The sequence below is a fragment of the Cheilinus undulatus genome, linkage group 21 (genome assembly GCF_018320785.1).
Source record: "Cheilinus undulatus linkage group 21, ASM1832078v1, whole genome shotgun sequence".
Lineage (NCBI taxonomy): Eukaryota > Metazoa > Chordata > Actinopteri > Labriformes > Labridae > Cheilinus > Cheilinus undulatus.
The window spans coordinates 17,323,612-17,340,144 of record NC_054885.1 but is presented as its reverse complement, the minus strand read 5'-3'; the positions used below and the strand labels follow the sequence as shown (position 1 = coordinate 17,340,144).

The window sequence follows — 16,533 nt, the reverse complement described above, 5'->3', positions numbered from 1 at the left end:
AAAAGCAGCACAGACTTTCAGTTTCAAGCAGCCTCTCATAGACAAAGCCACTCAAAGCCACTGACTGATAGTGTCATGATTAGATTTGGTTGGACTTATTTTTTTGTAGTCTCTTGACTAATGATTGTTTGGGGTTTGTTATACTTGTGTTTTGTAGTTTGGGGGCTGTGTGTTTTGTGCTTTCCTTTTGCTGCAGGCTGGTGGGGGCGGTTTAGAGGCACTAAGGCTTCCCAATTACACAGCTGCAGCTCACTGGAAGCAATCAAGACCTGCTGCAGCTCAGAAGTTGCCAGAGTATAGCCTACGTCCAGTGTGGTATAAGACCTAAACTCTCACTCTATCCTTATATTGTGATTCTTGTTAAGTTTTTGACCATATTCTCACCTCCTTGTGTTTTTGTCTTTTTTCCAGTGCATCCTTCAGACTCCCAGTGCCTCTTTCACTCTGCCAGTCTCCCTCCAGTCAATCACCAGCCCTTTTCTGTTAAAAATAAAATCTACCTCTAACCAACACTTTCGTCTGTGTGTCGCTCCTGGGTTCAGGTCAGAAAGGTAACGTCACGGATAGTCTATATTATAGCTGTCGCATTTATCTCGACATCAAACACAGGCAGTGAGGGTAACTCTGTGCCAACTCCACAGATGAAAGGACCTTCACTCTCACATACTTGCACTCACCAGGCAAGGACGAAGAGAGCTGTAACATTTATAGAGGAAGAGAGAGCCCAGTCTTTGTGGAGGATCGATAAAGCTCTCTTTCCATGTCCTCACATTCAGCGCTTTCCTCCAGGACATTCAATCAAGGCTTTCACTCTCACGGCCGATCAACCAGACACCTTGAGGTGCTCTGCAACCAAGACATCGCAGCCCTTGGGCATGGCTGGCCTCACAAATCAGCTAAGGTGCATCCACACTGGGTAACAGATGAAGGGATCAAACATGTCTCTTTTTTGTGTGTGAAAAAGAAATATCAGGAGATAATCAGAGGTTTTGTCAGCATGTGTTTATGACAGATATATCAGCGTGTGCGTGCTGGGAGTTGGATAATTTTTCTGACCCCTCCTGTCCTGTGTGTAAAAATAGCATCATGTCCTGTGTAATGAAGGTCTTGCACTCACACGCAGCGTCATGTCTCGCTCTGCCCCGTCCGCCTGTTTGATGTGTCCTTTTTAATGTGTTTGCTGTAAACAAAGTGACACATGGGTGGGGAAGGCAACTGTAGAAAAGCAATTTTGAAGGCTGAACATGTCACTCCATTAAAAGCTGCTGCAACAGCTTCCAGCTCATTGGTTATGTGCTTTTCACCAGATGTATCTCCCATTAAACAACATATGAACATTTATAAGATCAAATGTGATGCTGACCAGGTAATTATGGCAAAAGCGTATCATCTGCAGCTATACCAGGCATTTTCTAAAGCTAAATTAGAGCCAATAAACAATCACTGAAATCTAATTCACTGTGCAAATGATGCAATGCTTGTGCAAAAGTTTTGCCTTCAACAGTTATTGAGCAATTCATTGAAAGGACTACATAATCATTGCACAAGTATTGCTTTAAACAGATAGTAGATAGATAGTTGTTTATTGTCATTGCTTTGTAAAAACACAACAAAATTACGTTTGGCCATCTCCTCTGTAGCAGCAAACACAGTCGTCCAAGTGGTGGTGAGAAATCCGCAGCCTCACGTCATCCATCCTGCTGGCAAGGGAGCGGGCACCCGGGAGAAAGATGCTTGGTAGGGCAGGTTTTATGTGGGGTCGCTCTTAACCTAGCCTGCAGCCCGGCTTGTTTGCGCTGCTTCTGCCTTCTCCAAGCGCCCCGTTCTGCGGATATTCGCCGTCGGGAAAGATGTAAACTCCATTGGCATGCTTTCAGTTCCGGTTTTTCACCTTTTTTGGGTTTTTCTTGATGGAAATTTAGAACTGAGTCAACAAGTTCACTCATGGTGCAAAAGGGGGGAACCCTGCAGATTGAGGGTTGACTGTCAAATAATAAGAGTACAATGTCAAAAATACTTACAATTACTGAGCACTGTTTACTTACAAAAAAAAGTCTTCAAACAATGCAGAAAATTAGAACTGAAAAAGCTATTTTAGATTTTTCAGTTAATGCAACTTTTTTTTTCACTTTCTGCTGTATTTTATTATTAGTCATTCAACCACGAAAGATTTTACTTAGACCTGCAGGAAGTGGCTTACCTCTGTCTTCAAACAAACATGGCAAAACCTTGCAGCTCTGCTCCACTGAGGGCACCACCAAATTTAAAGAGAGCATCAGGCTGATTTTGGATTTAAAAACTATAAAAACAAGAGGCAAACTGGCCAAAAGAAGGGCCATATGCAAGATGTGCTACATAGAGGTAAATTGTTATGGAGATGCTACTAGTTTGGGGTTAATTGTTAATGCAAACATTGATAATTTAAATAATGTGCCTGGTTGGAAGGTTCCTTGTATTATTTACAACTTTAGTTCTCTGATAATCTCTTTCATATCAAAGCAGATAGATTTTGTGACTATAATACATCCCTACATGAAATCTTACATCAAATCAAATAAACTAAAATCAAATTAAATCAAATCAAATCAAAATGAATCAAATCAGATCAAAATGGGGTGTTGTAAATCAGAATCGAATCAGCTCACGCAATTGGTGGTAATATGCTGTTATCTAAGGCTAAATTAGCTTTAGCAACATTAGCTTTAGCAAAACAGAGCTGAAACAAACTTAGCTATGCAAATAACAAGGCTAGATAGCTTGTGTAGCTGTTTCATGAACACAGTTTATAGCTACCTTAGCTACGCAGCTTACGTATCTAATAGAGCTACATGAGCTACATTAGCTGTTGAATGTTTTCAAGGAGGATGAGCTTTTTTTCCTGTTAGCAGACTGTGAACTCACCTATATCAAACGTTCTGTATTCAGGTTTTTGACTTTTAACTTTTGGTATCCTAACCCTAACCCTAAATGGGAGGTTCATCCAATTTCATTTCTAAAGTGTTCATTTCAGATGAACAGAGAGAGTGGTTATCAGAGCTCAACGTCTACAGCTCAGCCCTACATTTAACCGTCATCCTCTTCTTTTTCAGTCAACTTCTGTTCTCATTATATTATATTATATCATATTATATTATATTATATTATATTATATTATATTAATACTATGAGGGCCACCACAAAGGGCCATCGAGTAGAACAAAGCTTAACTGGACAAAGTTACTTTTATCAAACTTAAAGATAAGCTATTTATGTCTTTATCTTTGTCACTTTGTGCCCACAGCTTCATGTAGACAGTAAAGTTCCCTCCTGACATTGTTTCCACACATCTAAAAGCACATTATTGTCTTTGTACAGTAAGTAGCAGCATTAAACTTTTGCAAGAAAATGCCTTAAAGCTATTAACAACTGCCGTGAGATACAAACTTTTTAACACCTTGAACTATGGTTTTTCTTTAATGTTGGTGTTAATGTGGCATATACAGTAAAAGAAATGATAATATTTAACTTAATGTCTTTTTAATACTGTGGATGTTGGACTAAATCTCCATTTGCAGCCATATTGGAGAGCTGTATTTACATAATTAGCCACTGATGCCCTGAAACACTTAAAACCACATAAAAGAGGCACACTGCTGCACAGAACAATGTATTCCTTCATTACAACAGACACTTAATAGTGCTAACAGGGAACTGTATCCCCCAGCATACACAGTGATGTAACTGTAACATGAAAATATACACTATTTAGCTGTTTGAACAAATTGCAACAGTGCTCCAAGGATATGAACTGAAAATAAGCAGCAGTGATAAATGCAGAACTAAAATGTATGAGATGGTTGTTTTCTCTTATGCATGATGACAAAACATACAGTACAATGATAACTGGACTTATCTCTGATATTTGCAGCAAACTCTATGCAATATGAAAACTGCTGAAAACTGACATTTTCCATTATCAGCCAAATCTAAAAAGATTTTTTTTTTCCATCATTAATGCAGGTGACATTCAAGATGAACAAACAGCTACCATAATGATGTGAAAATCAGCCTTTAAATGAAATGGAGTTTGAAAATGTCACAGGCTGTTATTCATTCTCTGAGCAACATGAAACAGAAGAGGGACAGGAGGAGGCATGAGAACGACAAACACATGAGGTGATGTGATAAAAGGAGAAGATTGAAGCGAGCAGAAGGTCACATTTCGCCAAAAAGCACAGCTTTTTCACTGAGGTGAGCCAAATCAAAATTACATTCTACAAAGTTTTATTAAACTAAGTTACATAACAGCAGACACAAAATATCTTTAATTCTAAGACCAGATGGAAGGAGAGGTTTACGATGACCAACCATTCAGCAACTAGTTGAAATAAATCCCCTAAAGGTTCCCATAAAGTCAAGGTGGGGAGTTTCAAAGTTTATTTTCACACTTTTATGCACAGTGCCTTTAAAAAGTATTAAACCTCTTAAATATTTTACCATTTTATTGATAAATCCATCATGATCAATATTATTTAGCTTTTTTTCACGACCAGGCATGACTCTGGTTGATCAGAATTCCTGGCTACCATTACACCATGAAGACAAAAGAACACTCCAAGCAACTCAGAGAAAAGGTTATTGAAAATTTTAAGTCAAGGCATGGATAAAAAAAAAATTTCTAAGGCACTGAACATCCTCCCGACAACCACCAAGAGACCTATGAGAACTCTGAAGAAGCTACAAGCTTCAGCAGCTGAGATGGGAGAGACTCAGCATACAACAAGAGTTTCTCGGGTTCCTCACCAGTTAAAGCCTTATGGGAGAGTGGCAAAGAGAAAGCCCTTGTTGAAGAAAACTCAATAAATCTAGCCAAAGGCATGTGGGAGACTCTATGGTCAAGCAGAGTCTCCCATCAGACAATGTTTGGTGGAAATCAAACACTGTGTAACACCACACAACATCCTCCCTCTATGTCAAACAGGGCCTTTACAAGGTTGCTAGATGCGCTGGGACACACTGTTTTGCATGATCTTCTCCCCAAATTAATCTTGATAAGTGACTGTAAAAGCTACTTAATATTTTAAACAATGCTTTCTGTATTTGTCTTTTAAATTTAACACAAAAGTGTGTAAAATCCACCTCAAAGATGTTTTTGGGGGCTTCTTTTAACCATTGCTTTGGCTGGCTCTATGCTTAATGTTCTGCTGTGCTACAGGATGACCTTTTTCAGCTTTAATAATCTGTCTGTCGGACTCGCTCTTAAATGACCCCCTCAGTTGATGGGCTTTTTCATGAAAAAAAAGGTTCTTGAAGGTTTTTATGGGTCTGAGAAAAAATAACCAAGGTCAAATATTCTGTTTTGATAGACTAAATGTCTAAAACCCAGACGGCATATTATCCCATCAGAAAAATTGCAGCTGGTTTTAACATGCAAGAAGGTTTATTTTTCAAGTGCTTGAAATGTATGACCTCTACTCAATATAAACTTGAAATTCAGCTCTATTCTAAATTTGCCATGTCGGACTCATTATTTTCCATCTGATGGCCAAACACAGACAAATGGGTTGATTTTACAAAGCAAGCATTTCCTTTTTATTTGTTTTTGAGGTACAGGGAGGTTATCTGATGTCTCTGTTTTGTTTGTGTTAGTCGCATTCTAAAAATGCACTGCGATCACTGAATTAACTCTTAATCCTATTGGAAAATATGTTGTTTTTTTAAGGATAATGACCCGCTGCCTAGTCTGGGAAACAGATTTTTGCATCTTCTCAATGCTTCTGTCTGTTTACGGATGTAACGAGAGCATGTGTGTGTGTTTAAGTGTGTAATTCCATGATGATCTGAGCGCACAGAGCACGCTGTGGTTGTTTTCTCCTCAGTCAGTTCAGCTTTTCATATCCAAAAACGATCAAGTGGATCACAGATAATGATGTTTGCTGTATCTGCATCACAGATGGCTTCATAGATTTAACGTTACATTGTATTTCATCATCATCACCACACTCATTTGACTGCCAATGACTCAACAAAGTGATAGGGGCGGACTACATTAAGATGCTATCAGGCACTACAATCATAACTCAGACCTCGCCACTTTGTATGATGGGAAATAAATTCAGGCGCTGTTCTGATTTCACCTCTGTCTCCTTCTGCATTTCAAGTGATTCTCTCTGTGGAAAAAACATGAGAGGGAGAGAAGAGAGAGGAGAGGATGAACTGAGGTGAATCAGAAAATTGATCCCTGTGTAAAATTGGAAGTAAAAAACAGAACGAGGTAGTTGCTGGTTGGTGCAGGGTGTGAGTTATTGAACAGGCTTTTTTATGAACAGCATCTTCCTTGACACACTTCATCTCCAGCTCCAATTTTTTCCAATTTCAGTCAAATTAGGATCCAGTATGACAGGTTTGATTTTTATTGGCTGGTAAAGTGACTTAGTATGTAGCCCACTCCCCAAGGTTTATATTTCTCCTATGCAGTTACAACTAAAAACAAATATTATGTTGCAAATACTGAAAGAAAATACATTATCTTTGCTATAAATATGTATGATAATCAAAGGATGAATAATGTAAACATGACAAACACTCTAGTAGTGTGGCAAATCAACAGTGCATCCAGGATCTCCCATTACCTTGACTTGACAATTTTGGCATGTCAGGATTCGTCTTGCATTTCTCATTTAGTTTGACTGCCTGACATAACGTCAGTGGCATGCATCCTGATGCTGACTAGTAGGTCATACACAGAATTTTACACATATTTAGCAGGGCTAACTGAGATAATTTTTTTCCCTTGAGTTGTATTTGAAGACAGTCCATATTTTCCTCTTCTTGAGACAGCGGGGTGAGTCCAAAATCACACCTTTCTTTGTTGGAGTACAAGACCACTAGCATCATAGCTGTTGTAGCCATGATTGACACTCCTTGACCTGCCTCCCAAGTCACCTGACCTCACTCACAGACACAAAGACAGCAGATAACATCATGACGACAGCCCTTGATGATTGGTTGGGATCGCACTTGTGTTGCAAGTCTGTTGATTCTCTGTGTTGAGAGAAAGAGGTTTGATTGGCTGTGGAAGCTGGGGGGCAGTAATGAAGATCAGCTATCTGTCAGCTGATCATGGCTGGATGTATGACTACAGTGTCCTGCACAAGGCCACCCGTAAGGGGTGATAAAGGGGAGAGCTGTCAGGAGCCCAGCCAAATGGGGGGCATATGCAGGTCAGGAAAATCATGGTCTATTGTAACATTAAGATGTGGTAACCATATTGTTGTTTTTTTTTTTTTACCTGAATAACACCCACCCGTATTGAGGCAACAAATAATTTATTAATTTATTTATGCCATAGTTTAAAGCCTTCTTCAAAATGTAATCCCCTTTTATTAAAACAGAATACAAATTGGTTAAAAAGAACCAAAAATGGGTTTAAAGTGAAGCTAAATAAATGGCGGAAAGTTGTAAACATTGCCTAAAACTTGTTAAAACAGGCAGAAAAAAGGTGAAATGCAGTTAAAATCAGCAAAAATTGGCATAAAAATGGTGAATGGGGTTCAAAAAGTGGAAAATTGGCTTAAATGTAGGACAATGTATGAAATGGAATCCAAAGGGGTGAAAATGGGTTAAAAGCGGCAAAAATGGGTTTTAATTTGGCAAAAACAGAAGAAAAAGTGGAAAAAGGCAAAAATAATAGTTAGAAAGTGGAAAAAATTGGTTAACTGAATCAAAATGGGTTTTAATTTGCAGAAACAGCAGAAAAGTGGTGAAAAGCAGTTAAAAAGTGGCATAAATAGGTCAAAAAGTGGCAAAAATGGCACAAAAAGAGGTGAACAGGGTTCAAAAGTGTCAAAACTGTGTGAAAAGTAGCAAATTGGGTAAAAAAAAGAAAAAAAGAAAAAGAGTACAAAACTTACCAAAAGTGGCTCATAAAAGCGGCAAAATTTGGCTGAAAAAGTGGTTAAAAGAGGTTAAAAAAAATTGCACAAATAAGTTACATATATATCAACACTGGACTAAAAATAGCTTGAGACACTTTTCAGCTCTCAAATGAAGTACCAGTTAGCCAGGATAGCTACTACTGATCCACATCCACACATTGATATCACAATGGGTCCTCCCCACAACTGGGAAGCCCAGTGAAATCTGTGGGCATTCTGGTGCAGCATGAACTAACGCTAGGCTTCATATGTTGTTGGAAAGCCTGTTTATTTCCTTTTAAACTGTGCCACATTTGTAATCAAGATGCATTTGTGGGATAAGCAGCAGAGGTGAGTATGTGGGTTGTGCCTCGGAAAAATTTGCCAAAAATTCTGTAGCCAATGCCAAACAGCCTTTTCTATCATTGACTCTTGTTTAGCCTGGCTTGTTAAGGCCTCCTCATGCTGGTCACCAACCTGGTCACACAGTGCTCTGGGATGGCATCCCATTCTTCAACCAGCATTTGTCACAAGTCTGACAATGTTGTGTTGGTCACTCTGGCATGAACAGCATGCCCAAAGCTGATCCCACAAGTGTTCAGTTTAACTTAGTAGCTTTGAATTATATTTCATAATCCTCAACAGTTCATAAGATTTCCCATTGTTGTGGAAATCCCATTAGCTGATGGATTACACACTGCCCATCTTTAACTTCAGCTATCAGGACAGTATCTGCTTGGCTCTGTTTTGCTGAACAGAAGCAAAGCTGCATTGGTGTAAAGTTGGAGCAAAGTAGGAGTTTACAGCAAACACAAGAGAACATCACACTAATGAAAGGATAAAAGGATTGAGGTCTTTCTACTTCCACTCTGCACCCACTTTAACCTGTTGCAGGACAAACATTTCTTCTGTTCCTTTCAGCTGCTTCGCAGAGTGCTTTTAACCACCGCCTCACTTTGATTTAATAACAGCCGACACAAAGAGTGCAGATGCACGGCAAGATTTTAGCACTGCACTCAAATCCTTGTCGAGCTTTACTCAACTGTCTGCCACATAAAATGGGAGCTTGGATCTAAGACTATGGATGGCACACTGACAGAGAAACAGAGGACTGAGGGAGACATATGATGAGGTACAAGTAAAGTGAGCAAAAGGAAGAGATTAAAAGCTTCTGTGTAACACACCCTCTCATTTTGTCAGAGGTTTCTTAGTTCAACAACTCAATAAGTCTTTGCAAAGCTTCCACATTCTGCATCACTCCTTCAATGATTTGGTTAAAAATAGACACGGTGGGTGAGCATAATGTTACTGGTTGCCTGGAAACTCTGAAATGTCAGGATACCAAGTTAGCTTGAAGCACATGAGTGCCGATGTGATCTAAAACAAAACTCTGTGATGTGTCCCATTTAGAGACAAAAAGAAGCGATTCTGTCTGTGATGGAAGAAGAAATGAAAGTTGAATGCCATCACGCGTCTACAGATTGTGAATTCTTTGCTCCTCACTGCAAACATTTTGTAGCTCTGCTGATGAAGAGGAACAGTCAGTGGATGCTGACTGTGCGCACAGAGACGACTTTGATCACAACCGCCTGACGAATTTGACACCAGAGAGGCTGAGAAACTTCAGATGACTTTTCAAAAAGCAGGTCAATGTGTAGCCGGAGCTGAACTGATTTCAAACCCACCAAGAATGAAAGTTCTGAGAAGTGTGGGCTCACAGAAGCAGCATGTGTGTTCTTGGAGCTATAGACAGATGACAGATTAAAGGAAGAGTCTGTATGATTGATCTCTACAGTGAGCGGTTTGTTGTACTGCTGGGGTGATTTTGCTGCCATGTGTCAGATCCACTTGTCCCCCCAAGGCTCATCTATACTCTGTATCTGACATGCATACAAATCCGCTCTGAGCCTTCTGATAATTCTGTGTGTTCATTTGCGTCCATATTGCTGCACATTTTCTGGAAGAGACTAAACACTGAATTGGCTGTGGATCAGTAGTGAGAGTTAGTGAGAAAGTCTGCAGTACAATGTATTTCCAGTTTTAGATTTTTTCTTAAATCCAACTTAATACATAAAAGAAATTGGGCAGTTACACTAAAGAAAAAAACCCATGTTGTTAACATTACAGACTGAACATCATTTCATGAATAACAGAGAAAAGGGTCAGAGATCTAATCTGGAATTAAATTACGTATAGACCTGTTTATATGTGAATAGTGGCTCGCTTTAGCTTAGTTAGCTTTAGCTAAAGCTAACACAGCTTTGTTAACTACGTAGGTAAAGTTACTACGTAAGCCAATGTAGCTGAGCTAGCTTTAGTGATGTGAGCTTTAGCAAACCCAGCTAAAAGAAATGTACCTACATGAGCTGTGATGATAAGGTAGCAATGTAGCTAATGTTTGCGTGTCAGTATAGATGCCCACGAGCTTTGGGAGTTTTAGCTACATTAGCTATGTAGCTCTATTGTCAACATAGCTTATGCAACTAATGGAGCTACATTTGGTACGTTGGAATACTCATTCATTAAGTCAGAGTCAGGACCCGCTGGTGGGATTTTTTTTTTGGGGGGGTGCTTTTTCAGCAACTACTTTGCTACAGAATTTAATGGGACATTTGTCTGCAATACACACTTTAGCCACATGGGGGAGTCCACCAAATCACACTCATCTTCTCCACGATTATATAACACAAGAGAAGCAAAAGAGCTAAAGTCCCAGTCATAGATGATCGGCTAATTAAAAAGGAAGCTGTTCCAGACCAGACAGCCTCTATGCAAAGAAAACCTATGTGACAGAGATAAATAGGCCCCCTCCAGGTTCATAAAACAGAAAGAGCCAGGACCTGCAGGACCTGACTGAGTCCAGGATTAGGCTGTGTATCCATAGCCGTCTTTTTCTGGTGTCCTGGCAGCGCTCAGGACCTCAATTTCAAAACGCTTCTGGCCAGTGCTTATTGTGGCTGCATTACAGAAAAAGGAATCCCTCTTTCCTCTGTAAAATTGTTCTAAAATTGCTCTATGTGCTTCATATTTCCATATTCAAGGAAATATCACACAGAATGAATGCAGACAATGTGAAGGAATCCATTCTGACACAGGCAGCAGCTGCAGACTTGAACACTACCCTTGAAAAAAAGACGAAGAGACAAGTCTTGATTTTGATAGGCAGGGGAGGCAGAAGTGACATTGACGAGCACAATGCTGTTCCACAAAATAAATGGTTTTCAACAAGAGTGCTTTAGGCATGATGCATCCATGGGCACCTGGCCACCGCCTGTGTGGGTCTGCTCCTAGAAAATAACTAGGGTGATTGTTGTGACGTGCATCGGACGGTGCCAGTTTGTTTAGGGCTTAACTGTATGACTCTTTGGTAATGATCTGCTAAACACATAACTACCTGTTGACTAGCTTCTGCTAATGGCACTCTTGTGTAAAGGTAAAAAGTCAGAAGGTACACTTAGCACGAGCTACCTCAGTTTGAAACAATGATATGGTCATGTAGAAGACACTAATTTGTTTTTTATGGACCTTTTTAAAAGGCAAAATGGTTTAGTTGTGAATAGCACTTCATTACCCACAATCCTAAAGTGTCACAGTGATTTATATGAATTGTTAAACCCACCCTTGCCAGCAAACCTTAACTTGAATTTAACCATTGTTTTTCAAAATACGACGGTTTAAACTGGGAGATCACTTGTTTTTTTTTGTTTTTTTTTTTGCGGACAATAGTTGGGACTCTACGGGAACTTGTTGAGGTCAATAAACCCACTGCAAGAGTTGCATTCCCACACCAGTGGTCTATTCCTCGATTTTTGCAGTTCACATAGTCTGCTTTTGGCGGGCCAAATAGACGTTCAAGCCACCAGGAGTTGTCCCGAAGCTCCCAGTGTACAATCATCGCCTGTCCTTAACTGACATGTCATGAGCCTCATAGCGTGAGTGTCCATTGTTTACCAAATTCAAACACATGCTGGGTGATGATCCAACATGTCATTTTGACTCAGTCACACAGACGAACACAGAACTTCTCAAAATCTAGCAACAAGGAGCATGAGCAGAGAGGCAACATGCTTGTTAGAGACTCAGCCACAGTTACAATTCTTCATAGCTTGAGCTACAAGTATAAAAAAATAAAACAGGCACGTGGTGGTCTACTTTAGATTTTTAAAATTTATATTTATATTGTGCTATTTTCTGTGTAAAATTTAGTTTTCTCAAGGAAAAATCCACTAAGCAGCCCCAGTTTAAGTGGGAATAAGTCCATCCATTACTGCCATTGCTGAGCAGTATGGTCAGCCACACAGTGAGGGGAGAGCTGTGTATCCTGGCAACGGGCCATCTGTTTTCACCCACCACTCATACTCAGATCCGTCTTGTTCATTTTTCACACCATGAAGCATGCTGTTTTTTTAATGTTTGTCCATTGTGATAAAGTGAGGAGGAAAATCATGACTGCCCTGCAGCTCCCCAAGCAGGGCAGAGTGTTAATAGAACCCATGACAGCGACCGTTGCACTCTGGGTGATGTACAATAAGAGAAAACATGAGACGGGAGTAAGAGACAGATGAAAAAAAAGAAGATAATTTGTAGGCAAGAGTCCCTGCTCAGTGTGCTCCCGTCATATCTACATGGCGTAAGGATCTGGCTCAGTGGAGGAGACACTGTGCCCCCCGCTGAGGCTGACTCAGCGCATCTGGGCTAATTAAACCTCACAGGGATAAACAAGGGCGCTGGAAACCGGAGTCCGCTGGGAGACAGAACTCCACATGCCAGAGTACAGCCTGTTCAGGCAGAAATAAAACCAAGAGTATTTCAGGACTAAACTGCAGCTGAGGGACCTTCTGTCCAAAGACGAACATGAGGAGGATTGATAAGCTGTGGACGTTTTGATGATGGATCATCTTTAAGTTTGAGTCTAGAGTAAATAATGCCCATCTGCTGGGCTGCTCCAAGCTTGGCTGGTTTCTTTGAGAGCTCCCCTGTCTGCCTTTTCACTGGTTGAGACGTGAGCCGGCCACTCAATGAGCTCAACTGAGGAAGTAGTCAAGCAGCCAGCCTTAAAATACTAAATCTGAACAGCTAACAAGGTCTCTAACACGGACATCAGTATGGAGGATAATGTTAAGCTGCACTAATTTATAAGAAAAATAATCAAAGAGGCACTTATGCTTGACTTAAAAGGGTTTTGAATATACATGACCATTACTGAGGGCTTTAAGTTTTCTAAAGTAAAATATGATCACAGCTGGTCAGAGCGGGACATGCAGTGACTGACAATGAAGTTTATGTCCAGAACTCAGAGTGAATACAAAAAGTGGACATGTTTGTAGTCCACATCAGTTTGAGAGGAAGAATTCAACCTGGCTTAAAAGGTGGCAGGATTCCATCAGTGTAACGTATTGTATCATATAATACATCGAATTATGGTGTTGTGTCAAGTCATATCATATCCTATAGTATATCTGTATTTGGGGCTTTAAAATTAAAATTTTAAGTTTTGATTAGGCTCTTTTTTTTTTTGATCAAGGTTACTCTCCCCTTTTTGTCACATTCTAAAATTCAGCTAATTTGCATTTAAACGTCTTTTGTTTCATTGTTGAATATTTGTACCATCTGAAATTAAGGGTAACTGACTTCTTGTTTGGATACAGACCTGTTTTATTTTGAAAGAAAATAAGGAACTTTGGGTAGACAGAGGATTATGAATTAAACTTCACCATGGAAAAAGGAACTTGTGTTGAGGGAGGAACAAGGGAGTGAAAACACAATGTGCAGATGATTTTTGACTTGCCCACTTTGCTGTCTGTGAGAAGTCAAATGAGACATTGAGGAGAAGAGGTGTGCTTATTATCAGTGCTGTGGCTGCAGGGAGACGGTGTAGTGGCTTATCAAAGTGGTTGGAATGGAACAATAAAGCATGCAATTAATAGTGATTAAAAAAAAATCAATGTAGCAATTATTGATCTTAATCAATCAAGATTAGGGGTGAGCGAAATGGAAAAAAAAAAAAAAATCACAATTTTTTAATAGCCAGATCACAATCGTGATTTTATCACAACTTTCTTCTTTTCATTTTAAAGGCACATTTTTCCTCTGTAACAGCATGTGGTCAATGCAGTAAATATCAAAAAAATTAGCCATTTCTTAGCTGGCACTATCAGGTCTGGATGTATTCTCCCAGAACAGGTTCTTTGAAATCACATGATCCTGAATGTCTGTTGAAGGCCAGGAAGTGTGGGAAAGCCAATAGGAATGAACTAGAACAGAGGAAAGGTTGTTCTTAACAGCTCTAAATTGACTTCTGTGCTGCAATTATCAACAGAAAAATCCATCACAACTCCTACACTTGACAAAAAAGTGATTCTTACCACAGTTTAACATATTTACCTGGCGTGATCAATATCACAAATACTCGGTCCTGCAGACCTCCTAGCATCTTGCGTCATCTAGCTGAATGAAGTTAGATAAGAATCTAGAGGTCTTTTACTGAGCTAAGAGGCTAGCTGAGCTCCTTTAGCATCTAAAGAAATCTTCATTTTGTCACAAATGTGCTTTTAATTGAAAGGCACTATTAACTGAATAAACCTTGTGAGGTTTAGACCAAGTAATGATGAGCCATTGATGAATGAACAAACAAAACAGCTCTTTAATGTGAGCCACTGTAGCTAGCTTCTGTCTGAGTGCCAGTTTCCTTTCCACCATCCTTTGTCGTTATTTAATACACATTTCAAAATACAGACCAAATTAAGAGCCGTTTGGGAGCCAAACAACCAGCTCTACTGAGCTGAGCCAAATGACCTGGATCTCTTAAATGAGGCAGATTTCCCGTCACAACGAGCAAGGCTGAGAATGATGAGATGGACATCAGCTGAGGAAACAGAGTTGAATGTGCTAAACCATGACAAAACTGGACTGAACCAAACAGGACTACTTTGGGATAACAGTGTGATACCGCTTGTCACAGCTTTAGATGGAGGCTTTTTTAATTCCTGCCTAGCCCCAAAAACTTAAGTGATTCATTATGGCAGTGATTTTCATTTTAAAGCATGTGGACGATAAGCACATTTCCAACAGCTGTAGCTTTGCACATGTAACCTGTCTTTAGCCTTTATCCTCTACTACCAAAATAAGTAAATAATATAAACATAACCCAGTACGTAGTGATTAATTTCTGAGACACATGATCTTGCAGCAAAGTACTGACCATATTTTATTTTAATGTAATCTGGATTTCTATCCACGAAGTAGTTTGGAAAACCTTTATTCATGGAGATGTTAGTGTCGCACTCTGCTGCTCACAATGAAGAAAAGATAAGAGGGATGCAGGCTGAGATCAAACAGCAGTATGCATGTAGATTAAATAAATGCATGGAAATCGATGATTATACTATAAACATTTTTCAATAACATTCAATGTCCGGACCTCACAGACATCCTGCATAAAATATCAAAAGAATACTGCTGTTGTGTGAATACTGTGCATTAAAGCAACACTTTGTCAGAAATCGCCTCGAAACACAAACATTGTTAGTAGGATTTCACCTGACATGAATCCATAATATTCAACCAGCTTTCTAAAACAAGTAAAAACCATCTCGCACACTTATGGGGCTTTATTTGATTTAAAATGTAATAAGACTTTCTGGGTTAGAAAGTGTCTCCTGAGTGATTTTATCAGGATGGGGCTAAATCATTTCAGTGTTAATTATGGCTTAATTAAATAAAATGAGCAAGGAAAAAAATACGTGTGGCCTGAAGGCTCAGCATGGGACACATTTGAGGGAAATTGGGTTTAAATAGTTTATTTGATTTTCATCATCCCATATTCACTTTGAGGCTGTAATATTTATGCATTTCCCAAGTTTGGCTTGATTTCCATTAAATGCCAATCAGCTTAATTAAAAAGATGAAGACAGAAACATGGTGTAAACTTTAAATAAGGTGTTCCAGCTTTTATGTCAGCACTTTATGATGTGTTGTTTAAAAAACAAAAAGAGACATGCTTAGTGTCGCTTGAATGGAAACAGGTGATCATGACAAGATCGAGAGAATCATGTTGATTATACAGAAGAGCAAGCTATGCCTGTACCCTCTCATCACTTCAGCATCTAGTGATCAGTGGAATAATAAAAAACTGATATAAAAGTGTATTGTAGTACAGGAATTTTATTTGTTTCAGGTTTTATTTTCCAGTTTTAAATTTTGATATCTGCACTTATATTAGTGCCTGAAAAAAACATTCAAGGATGGTTGTATAATTCATTTTTGCAACAGTGCCGCAGGCCAGCCACCACATTGATTTTTGTATTTTTTTATTAATATTATATATATATATGTATTTTTGAAAACTGGATCTTGTCTCACCTGCTAAGGAGAGTTGTGTTATAAGAAGTCGAAGTTGGCCCAAGAGGAGTTTTTATTTTTCAAATTGGGCTGCATTATACTCAAGTTTTGGAAAAGTTGGAGAAAAAAACACAAAGAGAGGAGAAAAAGAGATTTCCAATGACCTCAAGAGTTTTTATGCTGTTTCTTAGCATAGTCTTGTTTTTAGTCTAGCACAGATACATAAAACACCCACTCATTCAGTATGAAAAAAAAGTCATGCCTGTTTAAAATGTCAGTTGCCAACCACAGACCTCGA

General features: G+C 39.2%; 1 protein-coding gene across 2 annotated transcripts in view; it reads right to left on the bottom strand.

The window, feature by feature from the left end:
• The window catches only part of asic2 (acid-sensing (proton-gated) ion channel 2), a 506,219-nt gene that overhangs the window by 28,331 nt on the left and 461,355 nt on the right, over positions 1–16,533 (bottom strand). The window lies entirely within an intron of this gene.